The sequence below is a fragment of the Mobula birostris genome, chromosome 27, assembly GCF_030028105.1.
Source record: "Mobula birostris isolate sMobBir1 chromosome 27, sMobBir1.hap1, whole genome shotgun sequence".
NCBI classification, from domain to species: Eukaryota; Metazoa; Chordata; class Chondrichthyes; order Myliobatiformes; family Myliobatidae; genus Mobula; species Mobula birostris.
Window position 1 is genome coordinate 2,578,014 of NC_092396.1, and position 24,082 is coordinate 2,602,095.

General features: G+C 45.0%; 1 long non-coding RNA gene across 1 annotated transcript in view; it reads left to right on the forward strand.

The window, feature by feature from the left end:
* The first annotated feature begins 5,969 nt into the window (after nt 1-5,969).
* Nucleotides 5,970-24,082, forward strand: part of LOC140188602 (uncharacterized) — a 57,559-nt gene continuing 39,446 nt past the window's right edge. The window contains exon 1 of the long non-coding RNA XR_011883337.1: nt 5,970-6,046. This is a non-coding gene — a long non-coding RNA (uncharacterized lncRNA). The remainder of the gene's footprint in view (nt 6,047-24,082) is intronic.

Here is a 24,082-nt window from a genome sequence, read left to right on the forward strand (position 1 = left end):
GATGGCGGGTAGGCTGGTGCTGCTGTAGTGGTGAGCAGTTTTGACTACCCGTTGGAGAGCCTTCAAGGGGCAAGAAATCCAGTGAGGGAGCTAAACATCTGTGAGAAAATCACTACTGTTTGTAAAACAGAGACTGTGGTCCTTTTCACATGATATTTTAAACCTTAGGATATTGTCATAGGTAGTGGAATTACTCACAAGAATTATGGTCCAAAGTTCATTTTGAACAGCCATTAATTCTGGATTACAGGATTAAACATTTTACTCATTTCACTGATAAAGCTATAATCCTGTTGAAAGTCTGTAAAGTGCCAAATGTTTCTAAAGGAATGCCTTTTAACTGAAATTACTGCTACAACTTCAAAACCCCTCAGCCCCCACCCCCAGCAGCATTCACTTAGCTTTGAGAAAAAGAGTATTTCTGTGGAGTTATTGCTGTGCTAAGTAAATAAGGGTGCTTGCTGCAAAGTGCATTGTCATGTCCCTCTCCCTCCTGACAATGAATAATGTATCGTGTTAACAGACTGGAATGTTGTTGGCGGCCAACTCTCATTTCCTTTTGCCTTAGAAAGCTGCAACTGCTGGTCTTAAACCATAAATGGTCACAGCTCACTCATAAAGTCATGGAGTGATGCCGCAGGCAAACAGGCCCTTCGGCCCATCTGATCCATGCTGAGCAGAGCATTCTCCCTGCTAGTCCCAATTGCAGACATCCCACCCTGCAAAAACTCATTTCAGGGAGGTAGCACCATCAATTTGCAGGAGACTTCCGGGAGAGGTGGGATGTCTGCAATAGAGTAGCTCCTTAGCAGCTGGCCAGCTAGTTTAAATAACATTAGCTATGCTAATGAACGAATGACACCTGTTAAACTCACCTCAACATGTCCTTTACAGTCTTAACCCACCATGGGCAATAGAAAAGTCACTGTCATAATGACAACACTGTCATTATTTTGACCCCTATTGGCAGGGGTACACTTTAGTGTAGTCTGGGGTGACGTACATTTTATATTTTTTTAACACTCTGCCATGGCGAGCTCTCTCTCGCTTGCTTTCTCTCTCGAGCTCTCGCTCTCTCTCTCTCTCTCTCTCTCTCTCTCTCGCTTGCTTTCTCGCGCGTGCTCCCTCTCTATCGCTTGCTTTCTCTCTCGCGCTCTCGCTCTCTCTCGCGTGCGCTCTCTCGCGTGCGCGCTCTCGCTTGCTTTCTCTCTCGCGCTCTCGCTCTCTCTCGCGTGCGCGCTCTCGCTTGCTTGCTCTCTCGCGTGCGCGCTCTCGCTTGCTTGCTCTCCAAAAAATTGATTTCCGTGATATTGTATATAATTTGCGGGCATCAGGGAGCCGCTATTCATATGTGGGAGACTCCCGGAACTTCTGGGAGAGGTAGGATGTCTGTGTACCTATCTAAGTGCCTCTTAAATGTTGTAATTATGCTCACTTCGAAAACTTCCTGCTGCCATGCACTGCAGGTACTCATTGTCGTTTGTGTGAAGGAGTGACCTCTCAGGACTCTTAGATCTCTCCCCCCTCGCATCGATATTGACCATCTGGTTGATAATGTGGTAAACTGGATATCAGCAAATTTGCAGACGACGCCAAGATTGGGCGTGTCGTGGACAGCGAGAAAGACTACATCTATTGTGGCTTGCAGCGGGATCTGGACTAGCTGGAAAAATGGGCTGAAAAATGGCGGATGGAATTTAATGCAGACAAGTGTGAGGTGTTGCACTTCAGAAGGACCAACCAGGGTAGGATTTACACAGTGAAAAGTGAGGAATGCAGTAGAACAAAGAAATCTGGGAGCACATCTGGAAAGTGGCATCATAGATTGACAGGGCCGTAAAGAGAGCTTTGGACATATCGGCCTTCATGAGTCAGAATATTGACTACAGGAATTGGGATGTCATGTTGAAGTTGTGTAAGACGTTGGTGAGGCCTCATTTCAAAATTTCAAAGAATCAAAATGCATTTATAATCAGCGAATGTATAAATGATACACCCTTGAGATTTATCTGCTTCACGGGCAGTCGCAAAGCAAGGAACCCGAAAGAACCCAATCAAAAATAATACAACTCCCACTGCCCACAGAGAACGAGAATAAAAAACAAATCATTCAAACAATAGAAGAGAACAACATCAACAGCATTCCCAACCAAATTGAGTCCTTAGATCCAAATCCCTGGAGCAGCTCAGCATTGGCCCAAGGCCTCAGTATTCAGTTCATCATATTGGTGGGGTAAGTTGCCACAAAGTTCGCAGACATGAAGCACAGCAACCAGGGACAGTCTCATAGCCTTAGTGTTGTGGACCGAGGAGCCACAAGACTGGGCTGGTGATTAAATTGTGATTAAAAAGAGATCCAATGAATCTGTTATCACTAGGAACTGGGGCCCACCACGGCAAATTGCTCCAGGCCTAGATTTCGCTGCGAGAGCAGCCATTCTCAACCTCTCCATATTGGCCTGGTGCTTACAGCGATCCAATCTCATCTGACTCTTGTCACCATGCCTTTCCAGTCTATATGGGCCAGCGTTTAGATTGTCCAAACAGCGTATTGTAACTCACATTAGGACCTGGGACTCGCCATGGCAAATTGCTCCAGGTCTAGGACACGCCACAGCAATTCTCTTCAGATCTGGATTTCGCTGCCGAAGAAGCCGTTTCCAACCTCTTCAAATTGGCTCAGCACTTAGATTGATCCACCCTCACACCCGGATAAGTTGGATGGGTACAGGAACTCCTCCATCCCATCTTTTCTCCTCCAAATCATCCACTCCAACCAGCTTCAGCTCCAACTCCAAGTGCATCGATTTTGTAGCACACCAGCAGGGCACATCTCTCATCAACCCGGAGAAGTGTGAGGTGGTACACCTTGGAAGGACAAACTCCAAGGCAGGGTACAAAGTAAATGGCAGGATACTTGGTAGTGTGGAGGAGCAGAGGGATCTGGGGGTATATGTCCACAGATCCCTGAAAGTTGCCTCACGGGTGGATAGGGTAGTTAAGAAAGCTTATGGGGTGTTAGCTTTCATAAGTCGAGGGATAGAGTTTAAGAGTCGCGATGTAATGATGCAGCTCTATAAAACTCTGGTTAGGCCACACTTGGAGTACTGTGTCCAGTTCTGGTCGCCTCACTATAGGAAGGATGTGGAAGCATTGGAAAGGGTACAGAGGAGATTTACCAGGATGCTGCCTGGTTTAGAGAGTATGGATTATGATCAGAGATTAAGGGAGCTAGGGCTTTACTCTTTGGAGAGAAGGAGGATGAGAGGAGACGTGATAGAGGTATACAAGACATTAAGAGGAATAGATAGAGTGGATAGCCAGCGCCTCTTCCCCAGGGCACCACTGCTCAATACAAGAGGACATGGCTTTAAGGTAAGGGGTGGGAAGTTCAAGGGGGATATTAGAGGAGGGTTTTTTACTCCGAGAGTGGTTGGTGCGTGGAATACACTGCCTGAGTCAGTGGTGGAGGCAGATACACTGGTGAAGTTTAAGAGACTACTAGACAGGTATATGGAGGAATTTAAGGTGGGGGGTTATATGGGAGGCAGAGTTTGAGGGTCGGCACAACATTGTGGGCCGAAGGGCCTGTACTGTGCTGTACTATTCTATGTTCCATGTTCTATGAGTTGCCTTTGCCTTCACTCACCTCTTCATTGTTTGCGGGGATAGTTTGCCACAATTTACCTCAAAAAAGCGTTACTAATAATGTTTTTAATCGAATTCCTTTGCTTTCAAACCACAGGTAAGCTGTCACACATCTTCGGTAGTGCCATCTTAAACTGGACTATTGTGAGCAGTTCCGGTCACCTGCCTGCAGGAAAGATGTAACTCAGGTTGAAAGGGTGCGGGGAAAATTTACAAGGATGTTGCCAAGACCTGAAGACCTGAGTTATAGGGAAAGTCTGAGTAGGTTAGGACTTTATTCTCTGGAGCATAGAAGAACTTGGGAAGATTTGATAGAGGTATATAAGATAATGAAGGGCATAGATCAGGTAAATTCAAGCAGTCTTTTCCACTGAACTTGGGTGAGGCTAGAACCAGAGGTCATGTGTGAAGGGCAAAAGGAGAAATGTCTAAGGGGAACTGGAGGGGAAACTTCTCCACTCAGAGGGTGGTGAGAGTGTGGATTGAGCTGCCAGTGGAAGCTGTGGATGCCAGCTCAGTGTCAACACTGAGGAGAAACTTTGACAGCTACATGGATGGGAGGAGTCTGTAGGGCTCTCGTCTGGGTACAGGTCAATGGGACGAGGCAGATTAGTAATTTGGCACAGACTAGATAGACTGAAGGGCCTGTCTCTGTGCTGTAATGCTGTATGACTCCTACTCTACCGTCAGCTTTAAGCTTTGGCATCAGGGATTTAGGAGACGAAACATTCTGTACTTCAGAACAGCGACAGATAATAATTGAGAATTTATGCAATCCAGCATGACTCATCCCAACGGTGGAAGGACACGCCTTTCTTCTTTGCAATTCATGTTCACTGTCAGTACCTTTCAAGTAATTAAGGAGAGTCTGTTGGATTAAGGGTGAAGTCATCTCTTCCATTCATATCATCCCTCCAGCCCCAGGCGTTCTCTCTTCACCCCCTCCTGTCAGACAGAAGATACAAAAGCCTGAAAGCATGGACCACCAGGCTCAAGGACAGCTTCGACCCAGTGGTTATTAGACTACTAAATGATTTCTTCATATGATAATATAGACTCAGCTTCACAATCTGACTTGTTATGATCTTGCACTGTATTGTTTACCCGCACTGCGGTTGTTATGCTTTATTTTAAGAAAACATAGACATAGAAACATAGAAAACCTACAGCACAATACAGGCCCTTCAGCCCATAATGCTGTGTCGAACATGTTCTTACTTTAGAAATTACCTAGGGTTACCCATAGCCCTCTATTTTTCTAAGCTCCATGTACCTATCCAGGAGTCTCTTAAAAAACCCTACAGTATCTGCCTCCACTACAGTCACTGACAGCCCATTCCACGCACTCACCACTCTCTGCGTAAAAAACTTACCCCTGATATCCCCTCTGAACCTACTTCCAAGCACCTTAAAGCTGTGCCCTCTCATGTTAGCCATTTCAGCCCTGGGAAAAGCCTCTGACTATCCACATGATCAGTGCCTCTCATCATCTTATACACCTCTAAAAACCTCTATTTTGCTTTCTGTTGTTGCTTTTCTCTTGTATTGCTTCGAGGTACTGATGTGATCAACTGATCAGTGTGTACAGATTAAGATTTATTTATCACAAAGGGTAATCAAAACTGCCAAACGCATCACTGGCACCTGCCTACCTGCCTTCAAGGGCATACACACTGAAAAGTGCTGGAAAAGGGCCAGTAACATCATGAAGGATCCCACCCACCCTGCTCATGGACTGTTTGTCCCACTCCCATCAGGGAGGAGGCTACGTAGCATCCACACCAGGACCACCAGACTCAAAAACAGTTACTTTCCCTGAGCAGTAAGGCTGATCAACACCTCCACCCACTAACCCACCCCTCCACACCCCCAATCACCACTACTTTATCATTTCCTGTCAGAGTCACCTTATGTACAGAGTCTGCTGTGCCTAGCGTCACTTTATGGACATACAATCAATTGATGTATGTCAGCTATCTTATGGATTTGTATTTATTGTGTTTCTTTATGATTGTGTTCTTTATCTGGTTGTGTTTTTTTGTGCTGCATCGGATCTGGAGTGACAATTACTTCATTCTCCTTTGCACTAGCATATAGGAAATGACATTAAACAATCTCGAATCTTGATTCACATTTACATCAAAGCATACAGAGAAATGTGTCATTTGTGTTAACAGCCAACACGCCCGAGGATGTGCTGGCACAGCCCACAGGGGTCACACACATTCCAGTGCCAACATGGTATGTCTTTACTGTTCCACAGATGAACACGGGCAACAACAACAAAACAAAACAAAACACCGCAACAACGGCAAACCAAGCCTCTTTTGTCATTCACACGCAGACGCACAAACAGGCCTCCAACTCTCAGGCCGTGGATGGGATGTGTTGTACCGGGGTATGTATGACAAAAATAAGCTCATTACCTGGTGGCAAGGCAGGTGTGGCTGTTGGCTGCAGTACCGCCTCAGTTGCTGAAGAGGGAGCCATACAGGATGTTTGACTGCTTTTTCCCTGTGAACAATGTAGTCTGGATTACCTGACTTTACTCATTTTCAGATTCCAATTCATTTATTCATCACATGTACATCGAAACATAAAGTGAAATGTGTTATTTGTGCTAAAAACTAACACATCCTCGGGATGTGGCAGAGTAGCCTGCAACTATGGCCACACATTCGGTGGATAGTTCCGGAGGACTGAAAAATTGCAAATGTTACTCCACTCTTCAAGAAGGGAGGGAGGTAGAAGAAAGGAAACTATATACCAGATAGTCTGACCTCAGTGATTGGGAAGATATTGGAATCGATTATTAAGTATGTGGTTTTAGGGGTACTTGGAGGCACATGATAAAATAGGCCATAGTCAGCATGGTTTCCTCGAGGGAAAACCTTTCCTGTCAAAACTGTTAGAATTCTTTGAAGAAATGACAAGCAGGATGGACAAAGGAAAATCAGTGGATGTTGTGTACTTGGATTTTCAAACAAGGTGCCACACATGATACTGCTAAGCAAGTTAAGAGCCCATGGTATTACAGGAGAGATTCAGGCATGGAGAAAGCAGTGGCTGATTGGCAGGAGGCAAAAAGTGGGAATAAAAGGAGCCTTTTCTGGCTGTCCGCTGGTGACTAGTGGTGTTCCTCAAGGGTCTGTGTTGGGCTGATTCTTTTTACATTATATATCAATGATTTGGATGATGGAATGATAGCTTTATTGCAAAGTTTGCAGATGCTATGAGGATAGGTGGAGGGGCGAGTAGTTTGGGGGAAGTAGAGAGGCTACAGAAGGACTTAGACTGATTAGGAGAATGGGCAAAGAAATGGCTGATGGAATGCAGTGTCAGGAAATATATGGTCATGCACATAGGTAGAAAAAATTAAAGAGTTGAATCTTTTCCAAATGGACAGAACATACAAAAAACTGAGGCACAAAGCAACTTGGGAGTCCTCGTGCAAGATTCCCTATAGGCTAATATGCAGGTTGATCTGTGGTGAGGAAGGCAACTGCAATGTTAACATTCATTTCAAGAGAACTAGAATACAATAGCAAGGACGTAATGTTGAGGTTTGATCAAGCACTGGTGATGCCTCACTTCATGTATTGTGAGCAGTTTGGGGCCCCATACCTTAGAAAGGATGTGCTGACACTGGGGAGGGTTCAAAGGAGGTCACGAAAATGATTGCAGGATTAAACAGCTTGTCACATGAAGAGTGTTTGATGGCTCTGGGGCTGTACTCACTGGAATTCAGAAGAATGAGGCCATGTCTTTATGCATATTTAAGGCAGAGGTTGATAGATTTTTGGTTGGTCAGGGCACGAAGGGATATGGGGAGAAGGCAGGAGATTGGGGCTGAGAGGGAAAATGGATCAGCCATGATGAAATGGCAGAGCAGACTCGATGGGCCAAATGGCCTAATTTTGCTCTTATACCTTAAGGTCTTATGACAGAGCATGCCCACAATGTTCCACAGAAGACAAGAAGCACAACTCCAAAGCAAGACCATTCCTCTCTCTCACGCACACACAGGGGTAGACCTCAGATTAAGGACAGTCTCCAATCTCCAGTCACCAGGCATCAGCTACCGAGCTTTGAATTTTGTATTTCTGATCAGTCAAGGCCTCCAATCTTCTGAATTTAACACTGTCCCCCCCCCCCCCAAAACAAGCTGATGATGGGTCCTTGAACTCCAAACGCACTGACTAATCAGCCCGTGTGCCTCATCATGCCTCTTACTCACATGGAACCCAGGATGCTGCCCTTTGAGCGCAGAGTGGAGGCTTGGACTGTGGGTGCCCTTTGTCACCCATACATGTTGCAGGACTTTTTAATGCAGCATGAGGAGCGTGGAGCAGGAGTCTGACCTCTCACTGTTCCACATCTCTGTCCTCAATCCCTAATCTGACCTCCAACTCTTCCAGATCTCTGTCCTCAAACCCTAACCTGACCTCTAACTCTCCTCTCTGTCCCCAAACACCGATCTGACCTCTAACTCCCCTCTCTGTCCCCAAACACTGACCTGACTCTAACTCCCCTCTGTCCCCACTGACCTGACCTCTAACTCCCCTCTGTCCCCAAACACTGACTTCACCTCTAACTCTCCTCTGTCCCCAAGCACTGACCTGACCTCTAACTCTCCGTCCCCAAACCCTAACCTGACCTCTAACTCCCCTCTCTGTCCCCACTGACCTGACCTCTAACTCCCCTCTGTCCCCAAACACTGACCTGACCTCTAACTCCCCTCTCTGTCCTTAAACACTGACCTGACCTCCAACTCTTCCCCTCTCTGTCCCCAAAACCACCCCATGAACCTAATAAAAACAGTCTGAACCATCATCTCAATGGAGACTCCAATTTGGATCCATCTTGAAGAAGGACAGGGGTAGATTTTCACTGCAGGCAGTTTAGAATCATAGGCCCTCACTGTGTTTAATTGAATCACCCCCATACATACATTCACACTCTGACACTAACCCCACAGGTGCTAAGACTCTATATTGTGGGCTATAGGATGTTTCCAATCTATAGAGGTGGGGTGAGCCAAAAATGACTACTAGACCTCAGCTGGTGGAATCTGAAACCCAGTCCCAACCTCACAGCAGCATTGCCCTGGCAACCATTAGCAGCTTATCCTCTGAAAGGTATTTCAATGCTGCAAGTACAGTATCTCTAGTAAACAGAAAGTTGTGAAGGATGTCCTGGCAGCTGGATCGTGGTTTAGTATGGCAATTGGAATGTGCAGGATCATAAGAAGCTCCAGAGAGTAGCAGACTCCGCCCAGTACATCATTGTCACATCCCTCCCCTCCACTGGGAGTATCTACAGGAGGCACTGCCTCGAGGGCTACGTCCATCATCAAAGATCCCCACCATCTCAGCCAAGTCACCTCCCACTGCTACCTTTAGGCAGGAGATACAAAAACCTCAAGTGCCACATCACCAGGGTCAAGAAGAGTTACTTCCCTCCAACTGTTCCGTTCTTGAATCAACCGGCACAACCCTAATCACGGTAGTGATCTCACTGCACGGCAATGCACTGTCTTATTTTATTCAAGTTCCTTCTTGTATAACTTGTTTCTCTTGTACTTTTCATGTCTCTGATGTGTTGCTGCACCTTGCTCGCTGCATCTGTATACACAGTACAGTGCAAAAGTCTTAGGCATACGTATGGTGCCCAAGGTTTTTGCACAGTACTGTAGTAATTTTATGTATTGCACTGCACTGCTGCAGCAAAAAAAATCATCTCATGGCATATGTGAGTGATGATAAACCTGATTCTGACGTGGGTCTCTGTCGTGGACTGAGAGTGGGAAGGGGGCAGGGAGAGGGGAGTCATAGTTGGGAAAAGAGGAAGGGAGAGAGAGGGAGCAGGAAGTACCAGGGAGACTCTGTGATGATCAATAAACCAACTGTTTGGACTCAAATGACCTTGTCTGGTGTCTCAGAGCTGAGTGTGTCCACCCCCTCGCTACCTCCGCCTCTGGCGCTCCTTCTCTGCCACCTGTCCCACTCGCCTCCCGGGGTGCTCCGTCCTCATCGTTCCCAACACCCTTTGCTCCTGTTAGATTTACAAACTCGCTCTCTGCTTACATTGAGAAATACAATACTGTGTAGAAGCCAGAGGCACCTGAGCTATATACACTGCATGCATTCTTAAGGCTTTTGCAGAGAACTGTAATGTGTACCTATCAATAAATCCCACTTTTTGACTTGACAGAGTATCAAAGAATGGCGCATTTCACTGTATGTTTCAAAGTTTCGATGTACATGTGACAAATAAAGCAAATATTTTTCTTTGGTGAAAGTGCAGAATTTGTTGCCACAGGCTGTGGAGGCAAAGTTATTGGGAGCATTTAGGACAGAGATTGATGGGTTAGTCAGGGAGTTAAGGTTATCAAGCTCAAGTTTATTGACACCTGACTGTACATGCGGTACATAAAACCAAGCAGAACAACATTCCCCTGGAACAGGCTGCACCCACAAAACGTACATCACATTAAAAAAATTAACACAAATAAGTTAATAAATATAATTCAGATGTATGTAGTGCAAATGGGCTTAAAATCAGTTATGATTGAATGGTGGAACAAACTCGACAGGCCAAATGGGCTAATTCTGCTTGTCTGTTTTATGGTTTTATTTGACATTAACATGGCCACAAGAGCTTAAGTTCATCCTTAAAACTAAGCAGTGGGTAAAACGTAACCTACTGAATATTTATGAGAAGTTATCACACTCGAAGCATGTGAGAGGAAGTGTTTATATTATGGAAATGTGCTGATGACATCACCAATGAGGTCACAGCCTCCAGCTTTGTACCAGCCAGAACCTGTGACAGGGCGAGACAGTGAATAAACTGTAGCCCTGGAGGGAGTGCAAAGTAAATTCATTATCAAAGTACCTATATATGGAACATGGAAACAGGTTTGTTTTGGGGAGCAGCAGGATTAGATTCTAAAATATATAACATATATGAAAACAAAGATGAAATTTATATACAGAAAGATATCAGTTAGTTCAGGGTGATTACTATGAATTTGAATAAGAATCAGATTTATTGTCACTGACGTATATTGTGAAATTTTTTGTTTGGAGGCAATAGTCTTCAATTCTTAAGCCCATCACCTCGACTGGAGCATAGGCCACTGACAGCAGCTCTCCAGAGTCCTGTGTACTGGGCTGAAGGTAAATTGGTCCTGTGGCTTCTGCCTTCACCACACAACTTCACACGTCTTCATCTGAAGGTCCGTCCTCTCCCAGAGATGAGGTCTTTGGAGCTTCTCTTGGTGTTTCTGTAACTCTGGGTTTTTACGGGATGGGGTTGCCCAAACCTCCTCCATTCACAGCCAGGTTTGGGACCGTCCAAGGTGGAGTTCAGCACCAAAGAGCAAGACATTAAAATATTATAAATTACATTAACAAAAGTTTAAAAAAGTAATGTAAAAAGAGAGCAAAAAATAGTGAGGTATTGTTCATGGGTTCATTGTTCATTCAGAAATCTGATGGCAGAAGGGAAGAAACTGTTCCTGACGTGTTGAGTGTGTGTCTTCAGGCTCATGTACCCTCTCCCTGATGGTAGCAATGAGAAGGCGGCATGCCCTGTAGGGCTCAGAGGGCTATGGGCCAAATGTGGGCAGAAGATTTTGGTCCGAAACGTCAACTGTTTATTCCTTTCTATATATTCTGCCTGACCAGTTGTGTTCCTCCAGCATTTTGTGTGTGTTGAGAAGAGAGCAGTTTGCTGGGTTCACAGTTTGCATGGAAAGTCGGGCCGATAGCCTACTTCCATGCTCGATTGCTTGAAAGTTGTCTCTGATTAATTGGACAACCAGAAAGGAGCATCAATAAAGGAGATTAGAATACATTTCCAAGCCAGTGGTTGCTGCTCTTCGCCGACACAGATTATTCAGAAAAGAGTGTTTCCAAAGTGTCTTATTTCCCAAACCCTGAGCACTGCCACAGACCAAACATCCAGTGCAACTCTCCACCCTCACTCCAGCACTCGGTGCTGTGCTTTGTGTTTGTGGTGCATTGTACCTCACAGGTAGGGCTTGGAGTTTGCTAGCTGTGTGTTCGATTCCCACCCAAGGCACTTGTGGGCACCCCCTAGCACACCCTCGGGGCTGCTGGTTATTAATGCAAACGACATATTTCACTGTGTTTGGATGTACATGAGATAAATAACCTTGAGTCTTACAAAGCCAACATACCTTTCAGGACACTGGGGTGGCTAGCACTATGCTTGACAGTGCAGGTGACCCAGGATCCATTCCCGCTGCTGCCTGCAAGGAGTTTGTACATTCTCCTTGTGACCGCGTGGGTTTCCTCCAGTTGCTACAGTTTCCTCCCACAGTCCAAAGGTGTACCGGTTAGCAGGTAAACTGGTCATTGTAAATTGTCCTGTGATTAGGCAAGGGTTAAATTGGGGGGTTGCTGGGTGATGTGGTTCGAAGGGCTGGAGAGGCCTATTCCATTTGTACCCCAATCAATCAAGTAGGCAAATAATTAAGTTTTACTTAGCAGGTTATTGGGAAAATAATGTTTAGAGTTAGATGTTAGATAACAAATTTGAATTCGGGGAGAGCACAGAGGGTTGGAATGAAGATCCATTTAGTGCAAAGCCTGAATCTGAGGAGTGGCATCCCAGACGGTTTATTCCTGGGCCAGATCAATTCGCTGGGACAATGATATCGTGTACATAGCTTTAGAAGGTGTGGCAGTAAACCTTGGAGGCAATCCTCCATGGGAGATAAAATAAATTCTTTGGAAGGACAAAACAAGCTGCAGTGGGATAATTACCACACTGGTGGTTCAGTGGAATGAAATGTCTTTATGATAAATACATCACATTCCATTTACAGATTATGGCGCAAAAAGCAATAACAACCATTACAATGTAAAAAGTTTTAAAGGAATATCAACTATAATAAACAAGCCTTTGGCCTTGCCACATCCCACTGGAGAAACACAGCACACATTAACCCCTTCACACATGGCTTAGTGCAATGGATCTGGGAACAGTTGTCTCTCAGACATTGAAAGGAGATCAGCAACACAAAAATTAGAGAGAATACTGTACCTGAGCCAAGAGGTAATGCTTCCTCCAAGAGAATCAGAACCTTGCAGTGGTTTGCAGGCTTGCATGCCTCAATGTCCCAGAGAGCTAGGTTGGCTGGAGTCAAGACCTTATGCTTTGGCTCTTGGTAGGGTCACCCATGCCAAACAGGTCAAAGAGTATGGGGCAGGCCAAGAGTGGTCCACTGACCCTCCAGGTTCGAGGGTTCAGCTCAGAGCTAACATCCCTGACTGGTCAAACAAAGCTGTTATGGAAAAAGCAATGAAGAACCCTTCTACATCTGAGTGTGATGGTATTCCTGAGTCTCAACATGGAACTTGCATGACTGACTGTAATGAAAACCCAGTGGCAGCTACTGACATGATGGAGGATCTTCATTGCTGCCCTAAACACCAGCAGTGTAATGGACGAGACAGACAGAGAGAGAAGAATTAATGACCATCAGATTAAAAGATATAGGAGCAGAATTAGGCCATTTGGCCCATCGAGTCTGCTCTGCCATTTCATCATGGCTGATCCAATTTTCCTCTCAGCCCCAATCTCCTCCCCGTATCCCTTCATGCCCTGACCAATCAAAAATCTGTCAACCTCTGCCTTAAATATGCATAAAGACACGGCCTCCGCAGCTGTCTGTGGCAATGAATTCTACAGATTCTCCACGTTCTGGCTAAAGAAGTTGCTCCTCGTTTCTGATCTGAAAGAATGCCCCTCTATTCTGAGGCTGTGCCCTCTGGTCTTAGACTCTCCCACCACAGGAACCATCTTCTCCACATCCGCTCTATCGCAGCCTTTCTCCATTCAATAGCTTTCAATGAGGCCACCCCTCTTTTTTCAAACTCGCTTACAGAGGACATCGGAATTGAACTTTAAACTCCAACACCCTGAGCTGTAATAGCGTCCCATTAATTGCTTCGCTACTGTGTTGCCCTGGTATATTCAGTAGCATGAACCCTTTGGTTTTATTTTATTTACTTAGAGATACAACACAGTAACAGTCCTTCCGGCCCAGTGAGTCCGCACCACCCAATTACCCTCATGTAACCAATTAACCTATCAACTTGTATGTCTTTGGAATGTGGAAGGGCAGCAGGAGAATTAAACCTGGGCTGTGGGCACTGCAAAGACCTTATGCTAACTGCTGTGCTACAATGCTGCCCATTAGGCCTCAGGCCTTAAAAAGTCTAGGAGGGAAAGTGGCTGGTTCCAGTAGGGTTGCTGTGGTAAACCATGTATACATGTTGTAACTCGGTTACCTGTCTGGACACACCCCTTTGCTGACTGCCCCTGTGGCTCCTCCCACAGAGTCCTGTATAAAGGTGTTCGCCTTGCCCCTCCCCCTCAGTCCAGGGGCAGACACTCACTGTGGAGGTCGTATTGTACAGCGAATAAAAGCCTTTCGGTATTTTACCAAACCTCAGTCTTTTGGAGTAATTGAAGGTGCTTCAGTTGCCAACTGTCCCGTATTAGCCAGGACATCCCATATATTGGGCTAAATTGGTTTGTCCAATACAGGACCGCCCTTGTCCCATATTTCCCCCACTAAGGTAGAGCGTTCCTATGAAACTGTTCATAAGCCGAAGAAGCAATTACCATGAATTTATATGGGAAAAATTTTTGAGCGTTCCCAGACCCAAAAAAAACCTACCAAATCATACCAAATAACACATAAAACCTAAAATAACACTAACATATAATAAAAGCAGGAATGGTATGATAAATACAGTCTATATAAAGTAGAAATAATGTATTTACAGTGTAGTTTCACTCAACAGAATCACCAAAACTGATTTGTAGAAAAAAAAAATCGGCACGTACAGGCATGCGCATGTCGTGTATGCGCACGTCACGCATGTGCACACGGGTGCCTGCGCAAGGCTTCATAGTCATGGTAGTCTTTCTCGGGGTAAACACAAGTGTCCCGTATTTGACTGCTACTTGTGTCCCGTATTTGACTGCTACTTTTGTCCCTTATTTGGGAGTGAGAAAGTTGGCAACCCTAGGTTCCAGTGATCTTACTGTAGGATCAGTATTGTATGCAGTATACCCGTGTTACCGCTGGTCTTCCATACAACCTTGCCCAGGCCTGGGCCCTGGAAACCTTCCAAGGCGCAAATCCATGGTCTCACGAGACTAACGGATGTCTATACCTGTGTGTGCAGTAGTTCACCAAGTGATCATTGTCCTGACCACTACATGAGCAGAGAGGCACGGTAGCGTAACGGTTAGCATCACGCTTTACAGCACCAGTGACCTTGGTTCAATTCCTGCTGCAGTCTGTAAGGAATGTCTACATTCTCCCTGTGAATGCACAAGTTTCCTCTGGGTGCTCTGGCTTCCTCCCACATCCAAAAACACAATGGTTAGTGGGTTAATTGGTCACAGGGGTGTAATTTGGTGGTTTGGGCTTGTTGGGCCTCAAGGGCCTGTCACCATGCTGTATCTATATGTAACACACTGTAAGGTTTCACTGCTAATGTAATGGTTTCTCTGTAGCAGCAATGTTGGGTTATGACTAGGGATAACGGGGCTTTGGAGTGTGGGGCTATCCGATGAGAGGGGTGTTGTCCTTCCTTGTGGGTCTGGAAGAGGGATTTTCGTGGCCTTTTGTCGGGGAGAGATGAAGAGAGAAGACGTGAATGGAGAGAGTTGGTAGACCGACAGACAGAGTGGACTGAGGAGCGAGGGTCCGAGGGTTGGCTACACTCGGAGGACAATGGGAACAAATGGAGAAACCGTGAGCTCCAACATTTCTGCAAAGGACTGTTTCATGAGAATGGGCCCTTTTTTTGTTTCTTTACTAACCATATAGTCAAATTAAGAATTATAAAGCTCAATTGTTTAATCGCATATTGCGTACTGTTTGTTATTTCGAGGTATTGATTTGTAACAGGGGACACATCACGCAGCATCCACCCAAACAGGATTTAGCCGGGCCAGGGGCAATCACCCCTAGATTAAGCCGCTAGCCGAACCGAGGGTTACATACAAATAAAACCAACATTCCAACTCTAACAGAAATGCAGTGTCTAGACAAACCCTGCAATTCTGGATCCAACACAGGACTCAGTCTTGGCTGGAAGACTTTGCTGTTTAAACCCCACTCACTCCTCAGCTCCCACTTGCAGCTGACAAAAATCATGTCCATTTCCAAAGTCGTAAAAGCAATTTTTCTGCTTTGCAAAATACCAGTAACAGTTAAAATAATTTCTCCCCTTTCTCTCTTCTTCAATTCCCCACTCTGGTCTCACTTCTCCTCACCTGTCTATCACCTCCCCTGGTGCCCCTCCTCCTTCCCATCTCCCATATTTCAGTCTCCTCCCCCATCAGATTTCTTTTTCTCTAGCCATTGAGCCATGGAACAATCCAGCACTGAAACAGACCATTAATCTGCCAAATCCCATTGACCTGCACCTGGACCCATAGCCCTCCATACCTCTCCCATCTGTGTACCTACTCAAATTTCTCTTAAATGTTGAAATCAAACCCACATCCACCACTTGTGCTGGCAGCTCATTCCACACTGTAACCACCCTCTGAGTGAAGAACTTCCCCCTCAGGTTCCCCTTAAACTTTTCATCCTTAACGCTTAACCATGACCTCTGGTTGTAGTCTCACCCAGCCTCAGTGGGAAAAGCCTGCTTGCATTGACCCTATATATACTCCTCAGAATTTTGTACACCTCTATCAAATCTCCCCTCATTCTCATATGTTCTCAGGAATAACTTATTCAACCTTTCCCTGTAAATCAGATTCTCAAGTACTAGCATAATTCTTGTAAATTTTCTCTGCACTCTTTCAATCTTATTTACATCTTTTCTGTAGGTAGGTGACCAAAACTGTACACGATACTCCAAATTAGGCCTCACCAACATATTATATGATCTCAGCATAACATGCCAACTCCTGTCTCTGTACATTGATTTATAAAGGCCAGTATGCCAAAAGTTTTCTTTATGACCCCGTGCACCTGTGATGCCACTTTCAATGAATTATGGATCTATGTTCCTGGATCCCTTTGTTCTACTGCACTCCTCAGTGCCCTACCATTCACTGTGTAAGACCTATGCTGGCTGGTCCTACCAAAGTGCAACACCTTGCACTTGTCTACATTAAATTCCATCTGCCATTTTTCAGCCCACATTTTCAGCTGGTCCAGATCCCACTACAAACAATGATAGTTTTCCTTTGTTGCCTATTATGCCCCCCCAATCCTACCACTCTCTGGCTTCTCACACGATGCCAATTTCTCATCCAATTTACTACCTCGTCAGAAATGCCAAGCAACTGAACTTTCTTGACCAACCTTGTCAAAGGCCTTGCTAAAGTCTATGTAGACAACATCCACTGCATTGCCTTCATCAACTTTCCTGGTAAATTCCTCGAAAAATTCTACAAGGTTGGTTAGACATGACCTACCACACTCAAAGCCATATCGACTGTTCTCATCCAAATACTTGTATATCTCATCCCTTAGAATACCTTCCAAAAAACTTTCCCACTATTGATTTCAGGATCACCAGTCTATAATTTCCTGGTTTATTCTAAGGGCATTTCTTAAACAATGTATCAACATTAGCTCTCATCCAGTCCTCTGGTATCTCACCTTCACTAAGGATGATTTAAATATCTCTGCTGCCACTTCAATTTCTGCACTCACCTCCTACAAGGTCCAAGGGACACCTTGTCAGGGCCTGGGTATTTATCTATCTTGATTTGTCTCGAGACAGCGGACACCTCCTCCTCTGTAATCTGTATAGAGTCCATGACCCTGCTGCTGCTTTGCCTCACCTATAGGCTCCTTTTGCTTTTGAGGCCCTTAGGATTCTCCCAAGCCTCGTGTGCTAGGACAACCTCATGCCTTACTTTAGCTCTCCTGATTTCCTTCTAAGGTGTTCCCTGACATTTCTTATACTGCATATGCACCTCATTTCTTCCTACCTCCCTAACCCAGCTAGGTTCCTCCATCTTTTTCTTAACCAGAGTCTCAATAGCTCTCAAAAGCCAAGGTTCCATAAACCTGTTATCCTTGCCTTTTTTTTCCTGACAGGAACATACAAGCTTTGTACTCTCAAATTCACTTTTGAAGGCTTCACACTTGCCATGTACACTTTTGCCAGAAAACAGCCTGTCCCAAACCACACTTGCCAGATCATTTTTGATACCATCAAAATTGGCCTTTCTCCAATTTAGAATCCCAACCTGAGGACCAGACCTACCCTTTTCCATAATTACCTTGAAACTAATGGCATTATGATCACTAGATACAAAGCGTACCTCTACACAAACGTCCGTCACCTGCCCTGTGTCCCAAATTGGATACCTAGTATCACACTCTCTCATTGGGATTTCTAGCTACTGAACACATTTGACAAACCCTTCCCCATCCAGCCCTTTTACAGTATGGGAGTCACAGTCAATACATGGAAAGATAAAATCATCTACTATCACAATCTCATATTTCTTGCAACATTCTACGATATCTCTACAAATTTGTTCCTCTTATAGACCGTTGGGTGGTCTATAATATAATACTATTACCATTGTTATATCCTACTTATTCCTCAGTTCTAACCATAATGCCTCACTAGACGAGCTCTCCAGTTCTGACTGAGTGCTGCTGTGATATTTTCCCTGACTAGTCACACCACCCGTCCTCTTTAATCCCTCCCACTCTATTACTTCTAAAACAATAGAACCCCATAACACTGAGCTGCCAGTCCTGCCCCTCCTGCAACCAAGTCTCACTAATGGCTACAATGTCGTAATTCCACGTGCAGGTCCATGCCCTAAGCTCATCCGTCTTTCCTACAATATACCTTGCATTGAAATACACGCAGCTCAGAACATCAGTCCCACCGTGCTCGACCTTTTGATTCCTGATCTTGTATGTAGGCTTAATAATTTATTTCTTCACAACCACTCCACCATCTGTTCTGGCACTCTGGTACCCAACTCCTGCAACACTATTTTAACTCTCTCCCTTCCATGCAGCATTAGCAAACCTTCCTGCTATCAGTCCTCCTCCAGTTCAGGTGCAAAGCATCTCTTCTGTACAAGTACCACCTTCCCTGGAAGAGAGCCCAAATATCCAAAAAGCTGAAGCCCTCCTCTTGTATCAACTCCTTAGCGATGTGTTAGACTGTATGATCTCTGGCACGTGGCACAGGTAGCATCCTGAGATCACAACCTTGGAGGTCCTGTCTTTTACCTCAACACCTAACCCCCTGAACTCACTTTGCAGGACCTTCTCACCCCTCGTTCCCATGTCATTGGTACCGACATGGACCATGACCTCTGGTTGCTCACCCTTACACTTAAGAATCCTGTGGTCTGGATCCAAGACGTCTCAGACTCTGGCACCCAGGAGGCAACATGCTGTCCTGGAACCTCGTTCTCATCTGCAGAACGTCCACTCTGTTCCCCTAACTAACAAATCCCCTATCACTAGAGCTCACCTCTTCTTCCCTTCCATTCTGAAGCACTGAGCAATACCCAATGGCTTTCCTCTGCTAGGTCATCCCACCAACAGGATCCTCAGACCATAAGACATTGGAGCAGAATTAAGCCATTCAGCCCATCAAGTCTGCTCTGCTATTTGATCATGGCTGATTCATTTCCCATTCAACCCCATTCTCCTGCCTCCTCCCATTTCCTGACCTTTCATGACCTTACTTATCAAGAATCTATCAATCTCTGCCTTAAATATACTCAATGACTTGGCCTCCACGGCCATCTGTGGCAACAAATTCTACAAATTCACCACCCTCTGGCTAAAGAAATTCCTCCTTATCTCGGTTCTAAATGGATGTCCTTCTATTATAAGGTTGTGTCCTCTGATCCTTGACTCCTCAACTATAGGAAACATCCTCTCTACATCTACTCAGTCTAGGCCTTTCAATATTCAATGGGTTTCAGTGATATCCTCCCTCGTTCTATTAATATCCAGTGAGTACAGGCCTAGAGCCAGCAATCTCTTCTCATATGATAAGCCTTTCAATCCCGGAATCATTTTCATGAACTTCCTTTGAACCCTCCCAAATGTCAGCGCATGCTTTCTTAGATAAGGGGCCAAAACTGTTCACAATGTCCCAAGTGAGGCCTCACCAGTGCCTTATCAAGACTCAGCATTACATCCTTGTTTTTCACATTTTCATCCTCTTGAAATGAACGCTATCATTGCATTTGCCTTCCTCACCACCGATTCAACCTGCATTAACCTTTAGGGAATCCTACACAAGGACTCCCAAGTCCTATTCAACTCAGACATTTGAATTTTCTTCCCATTTCAAAAATAGTCTACACTTCTATTTCTTCTACCAAGTGTATGACCATACACTTCCCAGCACTGTATTCCATCTGCCACTTCTTTGTCCATTCTCTCAATCTGTCTAAGTCCATCTGTATCCTCCCTGCTTCCTCAGCACTACCTGCCCCACCACCTATCTTTGTAACCAAAGCAGGGTATCTGTTGTTGAGGGGAACTATTCTATAGCCTCGATGAGCCAAAGCCTCAAATTCCCACTCTCCCTCTGGCCACTCACATCCTCACTGCTCTGTTTAAACCCAAACTTCCTTTTATTGGAACTTGTCAACTGCACAATCCAATGTCTCTTAGGTACTGTGGCACTAAAATGTGTCAACTGTCCCTGTTTTTGGAAAAAAAAATGCCCTTGACCTTTTTCACCTATTACCTCCCAGCTTCTTACTTCATTCCCCCTTCCCACCTTCCTATTCAGAATCAGGTTTAGTATTGCCAGTATAATTCATGAAATTTGTTGTTTTGCAGAAACAGTACATTGAAATACATAATAATAAAAACTATAAAGTATATAGTTTTATCTACATAGATCATGGATCAGCACTTAGAGCTATGATGTTGTGGCCATTACAGAGACTTGGATGGCTCAGGGGTAGGAATGGCTACTCGAGTGCCAGGCTTTAGATGTTTCAGAAAGGACAGGGAGGGAGGCAAAAGAGGTGGGGGTGTGACACTGTTGATCAGAGATAGTGTCACGGCTGCAGAAAAGGAGGAAGTTATGGAGGGGTTGTCTACAGAGTCTCTGTGGGTGGAAGTTAGGTATAGGAAGGAGTCAATAACTTTACTGGGTGTTTTTTTATATTCCACCCAATAGTAACAGGGACATCAAGGAGCAGATAGGGAAACAGATTCTGGAAAAGGGTAATAATAAGAGTAGCTGTGGTGGGAGATTTTAATTTCCCAAATATTGATTGACATCTCCCTAGAGTGGGGGGGGGGGTTAGATGGGGTGGAGTTTGTTAGGTGTGTTCAGGAAGGTTTTCTGCCACAATATGTAGATAAGCCTACAAAAAGAGAGGCTGTACTTGATCTGCTATTGGGAAATGAACCTGATCAGATGCCAGGTCTCTCAGTGGGAGAGCATTTTGGAGATAGTGATCACAATTCTATCTCCTTTACCATAGCATTGGAGAGGGATAGGAACAGACAACAAGTTAGGGAAACATTTAATTGAAGTAAGGGGATATATGAGGCTATCAGGCAGGAATTTGGAAGCATAGATTGGAAACAGATTTTCTCAGGGAAACGTACAGAAGAAATGTGGCAAATGTTCAGGGGATATTTGCGTGGGGTTATGCGTAGGTATGTTCCAATGAGACAGGGAAAGTTTGGTAAAGTACAGGAACTGTGGTGTACAAAGGCTGTTGTAAATCCAGTCAAGAAGAAAAGCTTATGAAAGGTTTTAAAAAAAACTAGATAATGATAGGGAGTTAGAAGATTATAAGGCTAGCAGGAGGGAGCTTAAGAATGAAATTAGGAGAGCCAGAAGGGACCATGAGAAGGCCTTGGCAGACAGGATTAAGGAAAACCCCAAGGCATTTTACAAATATGTGAAGAGAAAGAGGATAAGACGTGAGAGAATAGGACCAATCAAGTGTTACAGTGGAAAAGTGTGTATGGAACTGGAGGAGATAGCAGAGGTACTTAATGAATACTTTGCTTCAGTAATCACTACGGAAAAGGATCCTGGCAATTGTAGGGCTGACTTACAGTGGGCTGAAAAGCTTGAGCATGTATATATTAATGAAGAGGATGTGTTGGAGCTTTCGGAAAGCATCAAGTTGGATAAGTCACTGGGACCAGACGGGTTGTACCCCAGGCTACTGTGGGAAGCGAGGGAGGAGGTTGTTAACCCTCTGGCGATGACCTTTGCATCATCAACGGGGACAGGAGAGGTTCCAGTGGATTGGAGGGTTGAGGATGTTGTTTCCTTATTCAAGAAAGGGAGTAGAGGTAGTCCAGGAAATTATAGACCAGTGAGTTTTACTTCAGTGGTTGGTAAGCTGATGGAGAAGATCCTGAGAGGCAGGATTTATGAACATTTGGAGAGGAATAATATGATTAGGAATACTCAGCATGGCTTTGTCAAAGGCAGGTCATGCCTTACAAGCCTGATTGAATTTTTTGAGGATGTGACTAAACACATTGATGAAGGTAGAGTAGTAGATGTAGTGTATATAGATTTCAGCAAGGCATTTGATAAGGTACCCCACGGAAGATTTATTGAGAAAGTAAAGAGGTATGGGATCCAAGGGATCCAATGTTTTGTGAATCCAGAAATGGCCTGCTCGCAGAAGGCAAAGAGTGGTTGTAGCTGGGTCATATCCTGCATGGAAGTCAGTGACCAGCGGTGTTCCTCAGGGATCTGTGCTGGGACCTCCACTCTTTGTGATTTTTATAAATGACCTGGATGAGGATGTGGAGGGATGGGTTAGTAAATTTGCTGATGACACAAAGGTCGGAGGTGTTGTGGATAGTGTGGAGGGCTATCAGAGGTTACAGGGGACATTGATAGGATGAAAAACTGGGCTGAGAAGTGACAGATGTAGTTCAACCCAGATAAGTGTGAAGTGGTTCATTTTGGTAGGTCAAATATGATGGCAGAATACAGCATTAATGGTAAGACTCTTGGCAGTGTGGAGGATCAGAGGGATCTTCGGGTCTGAGTCCATAGGACACTCAAAGCTGCTATGCAGGTTGACTCTGTGGTTAAGAATGCACAGAGTGCATTGGCCTTCATCAACCGTGGGATTGAGTTTAAGGGACGAGAGGTAATGTTGCAGCTATATAGGACCCTGGCCAGACCCTATTTGGGCTCAATTCTGGTCGCCTCACTACAGGAAGGATGTGGAAACCATAGAAAGGGTGCAGAGGAGATTTACAAGGATGTTGCCTGGATTGAGGAGCATGCCTTATGAGAATAGGTTCAGTGAACTCGAACTTTTCTCCTTGGAGCGACGGAGGATGAGTGGTGACCTGATAGAGGTGTATAAGATGATGAGAGGCATTGATCATGTGGATAGTCAGAGGCTTTTTCCCAGGGCTGAATTGGCACAATTTTAAGCTGCTTGGAAGTAGGTTCAGAGGGGATGTCAGGGGTAGGTTTTTTTTTAATGCAGAGAGTGGTGAGCGCGTGGAATGGGCTGCCGCCTGCGGTGGTGGAGGCGGAAACGAAAGGGTCTTTTAAGAGACTCCTGGATAGGTACTTGGAGCTTAGAAAAATAGAGGGCTATGTGGTAGGGGAATTCTAGAGTAGATAACATGGTCGGCATAACATTGTGAGCTGAAGAGCCTGTAATGTGTTGTACATTTTCTATGACATTAGAGCATAAGACATAGGAGCAGAGTTAAGCCATTCTGCTCCGCCATTCAATCATGGCTGATCCTTTTTACTCTCCTCAGCTCCACTCCCTGGCCTTCTCCCTGTAACCTTTGATGCCATGTTCATTCAAGAACCTATCAATCTCCGCCTTAAATACACCCAACGACCTGGCCTCCTCAGCTACCTGTTGTAACAAATTCCACAAATTTACCACCCTCTGGCTGAAGAAATTTCTCCACATCTGTTTTAAATGGACACCTCTTTATCCCGAGGCTGTACTCTCTTGTACTAGACTCCCCCACCATGGGAAACATCCTTTCCACTTCTACTGTCTAGCCCTTTCAACATTTGAAAGGTTTCAATGAAATCCGCCCTCATCCTTTTATATTCTAGAAAGTAGAAACCCAGAGCTGTCAAACATTCCTCATATGATAACCCTTTCATTCCTGGAATCATCCTTGTGAACATCTTCTGAACCCTCTCCAATGCTAGCACGTCCTTTCTCAGATGAGGAGCTCAAAACTTTTCACAATACTCAAGGTGAGGCCTCACCAGTTCACCAGTGCCTTATAAAGCCTCAGCATCACATCCCTTCTCTTGTATCTAGACCTCTTGAAATAAATGCGAACATTACGTTTACCTTTCTCACCACCAACTCTACCTGCTAGTTACCCTTTAGGGTGTTCTGCACAAGAACTCCCAAGTCCCTTTGCATCTCACAT